Source organism: Ciconia boyciana, chromosome 16 (assembly GCF_034638445.1).
Source record: "Ciconia boyciana chromosome 16, ASM3463844v1, whole genome shotgun sequence".
Taxonomy (NCBI): domain Eukaryota; kingdom Metazoa; phylum Chordata; class Aves; order Ciconiiformes; family Ciconiidae; genus Ciconia; species Ciconia boyciana.
Genome location: NC_132949.1, coordinates 11,665,529 through 11,670,127, shown reverse-complemented (window position 1 = coordinate 11,670,127; position 4,599 = coordinate 11,665,529).

Below are 4,599 nucleotides of genomic sequence, written 5' to 3'. Positions count from 1 at the left end.
GCTGTGCTCAGCCGAACCCGCAGTACCTGTTGCGGGAGGTATTCCCAGTTTTGCTAGGATGCATTCCCAGTTTTGCTAAGATGCTTTGAAAAGACATGATTAGACTCTTATTTCCTGATGAAAGCCCTGAGTAGAAATTAAATGATCACTTTGTGTGTTACATGGTCTACCAGTACTTTTTTTTCCCCCCTGTTTTTTCTCTTTGCACTGCTCTTTCATGGTGTGCCAGAGTAGCTGAAGATACCTCGTATGTGACTAAGAGTAAATCCACCCACGGGGATTCATTCCTACCCTTTTAATCTGTGATTTTAGAAGAAAAACTGTTGTGTCTTCCTCCTTTTCAGTCTGTCTGATGTGGAAAAGCACAAGGGGAAGTAAAGTTAGTTGTCAGAGTGATTAGCTGTTGACATCCATATAATGTATTTTTAATGGTGCAGCAGGAGAAACACAAACAATCCTGTAAAGCGTTGCAGTATGTTCTGTTCCTAAACAGAAAAACTTGCATTTTAAGCTGATTTCTAATGATAATTTTCTTGCTTTTGAAAAATTTTAAATGTCATCTAAAATGTCAGTGCTGAGGTCTTAAAACAAGGAAGTACTTTCGACTAGCTAATTGAAGAAAATGCTGTGGTTTTAATTTTGGTGAGTATGGATTGGTTCCTAATTTAACCTCTTGCATGTAATTTGTTGGTGGAAGCACCAAAGCGGATAAAGTAGATAAAGAAACAAATTGGTCCTTAAGTCAGCCACCCTGACTGCCATACCATAGTACCTGCTCTCTTGCTGTAAATCAGACCTATTTTACCAAGTATTTGAATTTTCAGAGGGATAAGTCTTTAATCAATCTGAGGCTCAGTGTGAAAGTCACTTTGCAAATTGTCTCCTTAGACTCATGTGTCACTTAGACACTCTTTAATATTTTAACCTAAGTAGAGTTGAGCTCAGCCTAAAGCCTGTAGGCACCAACATCCCAAAGGAGCAGAAGCTCAAGTCCCTTCTCCTCCTTTGGGAATCCAGGGCATGGACCTCCTGGCCCAGCGTGGGGGCTCTCGGGAGCTGAGAGCATCTTTTCTTGTCTCGCATCCCCAGATGACTCCATCTCACAGCATAAGTCCAGACAGACCTGCCTGCCTTCCCCGCTCTCCCAGGGGCAGCCCCCGAGAGCTGTAACCTGTGCCAAGGTCCTGCCCCGGCCTCAGCATCTTGGCAGGATCTCTCTTCACAGCAGCAGCCCTAAACAGGAAGCAATTTTCTTTTTAACCTTTTTTTTTTTTTTTACTAGCACTCTTGTCTTATGGAGACTAAAAATAGGTTTCCTCTACGTTGTATCTTGGAGCCAGAGTCTGTCGGAGAGAGCAGCCACCCTTTCTAAAGAGAAGATACAACCGAAAGCAGGAAAAACTGTCCAGCTCATCGCACCTTCCCTTTCTCCACGTATCTCCCTCCCCAAAATAAGTTGATGGCATGCTGAACTCATATGGACTTCCAGTTTTTGTTAGCATCCTTGCTCGCCTTTGCGCAGCTTTGTGCTGTAACTCTCCCCATGTTCCTTTGCTCAAGACTTTCACAAACCCTGGTGATTTTGGCTGCTCTGCTGTTTTGAAGCCCTGCTCCAGATGGCTGGTTTTCAGCCAGAGCTGCCTGTTTTCTTTTTTGAGAAATGGGCCCCGTGAATTTGTCCCCAGCTGAGCACTGGGAAGTGGAGGCACCCACAGTCCCTTTCTGAAAGGCTCATGCTTTTAAGTAACTTGAGCGAAGTCCTGGCATCAGCGACAGCTTCACATTCATTTTGCTTCCACCTTCATTTTTGAGTCACATAAAAAAAATCTGAGCTCTGTTTTACTATGAGGGTGCACCGATAACAGTCAGCACCCAAAGTCTCCTATGTTCTCCAATTTTGCTTTCAGAGCACCCCAAACACTCATCTTCCCAACTAGCCCAACTCCTTTAAGGCTTTCTCCTAATTGAGAGCATTTATGTGGTGTTGCAATTATAAGACTCTAAATTTTATCTTGCCATCCTACCCTCTTGATGCTTCTTTACACAATATTGGCAATGCATTTCTTTCCTCCATTTGAGCCATGACCAGAGGAATTTCAGTTGCAGCTTCTCTAATTTCTTTCAAAAATACTTTCCACTTTCCTGCAGCAGATTTCCCAGACATTAGAGAATTCCCAGGTCCCTTTGGGGTTTCATTCTCTCCACACCATTTTTCCATAAATTGACAATATTGATGTTACTACTTCTGGTGGCTGATACTCTAAAATTCCCCCTAAGCACTTTGGTTGTCTAATCCTGTGTGTGCTTCCGTTTGAGTCTTTCTTTTTTTTCCCCCTCTCACAGAGTGTCCTATGCACATCCCATGACAGGAGCCAGCCCTGTCACAAAACTCCTGTAAAATGGGTCTCTAGGGAGAGGGTTTTGGGTGAAATTCCAATAGACACGTGGCTTGTGGCAGGGTCTCCTGCACAGCGATGGATTTCCCTCCCATGACTGAGCTGCTGGTGAGGAAAGCTGCTGGGTTCAATCACTGCAGGGTTGTTTTTGGGGTTGCAGCCGAGCAGTTTGTATGTTTGATGTATACCAGCTGCATTAAACAACTGTCCTGCCTTCCTGCTTCTGATGCGCGAGATGCCTTTGCTTTCGTACCATTGAATGATTTGCTTTCATAGATCACTTCTAAATAGTATCCCCGTCTGCCTCGGCTGTCTTTCTGCATTGGTGTGATGTTTCCTTTCTTTAAATGCCTTCACTCTGAAGAAAGACGTGCCTGCTTTTGTTGCTGTTTATTGCTGGCTTTATCAGCCAAGTTGCTGAGAAATTTAGTTTGTAGAAATTCCTTTGCATCCCACAGCTATATTCCCACCCTCCTGCATCATTCCAATAAACCCTGCAGAGCCGGGTTTGTAAACTAATTGTTTACTGACTGGAGGAAAGAAAATAAATTACTAAAACCAAGACAGCGTTGCTTCATGCAAGCTTCATGTTAGTCCAGGATCCAGTTGAACAGTCAAGGCCAGTCTATCAAGAAGCTATTCAGAAAGGCGGCTTGGGTGTTTTCGTTGTCTAAGAGAAGAAAAATCATTGAATGTCCTGGAGGAGTCTGATATGAATTTGGGTGAAATGAAAGCTTGCCAAAAACCATGTTAACAGTATATTGTATAACTAATGCAGATTATTATGCTCGAGGGAGAGAGAATTCCCAAAACAGCATCAGCAGTCAGAAAAAAATCCAAACTCATTGCTATTATTGGGGGGGGGGGGGGGGGGAAGGAGAAAACTTTGGCAAAATGCTAAGGAAAATTTGGGCAGTGTAGGATCATAGGAATGGCTGTGCTGGCTCAGACCAAAGTCCAGCAAGCCCCAGATTCAGCCCCTGACAGAGCCAACAGGAGATGCTTGGATAAAAGCACCAGAACAAGGCAAGCAGCCTGTGATACTTTCCCAGTCTACTTTCCCAGCTTCCAGCAATTAGTATCTCAAGGACTTCCTGAGCTGACAGGGCTGTCCTTGAATTTAATATCCCCCGATGGATTTGTTTCACATGATCTTGTTCCAGTTGTTCTTCAAGCCCGTGCAGACTTGCAGCATCCGCTGTGTCCCTTGGCAGGGAGCTGCAGGGGACAGCGCATCTCATGCTCAGGGCATCGGCGGCCGCCCTTGGGACCCTGCAGGAGACCGAAAAAGGGGCCAGACCTGGGACTGCCGAAGCCAGAAGTCTAAAACTCAATAGCTTGGGCAAAAAGGTAGCTCAAAGCTGGTTTAGATCTGTATCCTCTGTGGGTGCAACACAGGAGCTCGCAGAGGGTTGGCTCCTTTCATATGCTGTCAGCATGCGGGGGATGAGCACAAATCACGATTTCTGAAAGTATCTGAGTATGTCCTGACACAGAGTCATGTCCCAGCTGGGAACCTGGGTTGGTTTTTTTGGCTTTTGGAATCAGTGGGTAAATGTTGGTTTCATTGAAGCCAGTGGGATTTTCTCCAGTGATTTCAGCCTGACTCTATCAGTGATGACAACTGGCTTGGAGCTGAAAGTAAAAAGTTGGATGAAGTTGGTTTTTGGGCATGAATGCAGACAGGACTAAAATATTTTATAAATTCTTCTTGATTTGGTGGAAAACAAATGTCAGGAAAAGTAAGTAAATGTTTCCAAGATGTATTAGACGTCTTGTTTTACAAGTTTGCTGAATTTAAATGTCTGCCCTTTCATTTTTTTCTGCTTGAAATGGCTTTTCAGATAGCTATTCCACCGGTTTTATCAGAAAAAGTAAAAAACACTTTCTCAGTGTATTTTGATCCAAACAGCATTTTACACTGGAGAAAAGGCCCGTTCCTCTTGCAGCCCGGCCGTGGGGTAGCCGTGCGGCTCAGTAACCCACAGCGGCACCCCTTCCCGGGGCACGGCGCCCGCCTCCTCCCCGGCTGCCTGGCTGAGACCCAGCCGCACTCGGTGCACAGCTCCGTGTGCTGGGGAAAGGGCAAGGTCCTGGCAGCCCTCTGAGCCCTGCTCTCGCTGCCAGCTGGGGACGTGCTCTCAAGGGGGAGAGCCTTCCCCCAGCCCTTCAGCTGGAAATACCTATATAGATAGTTATTTCT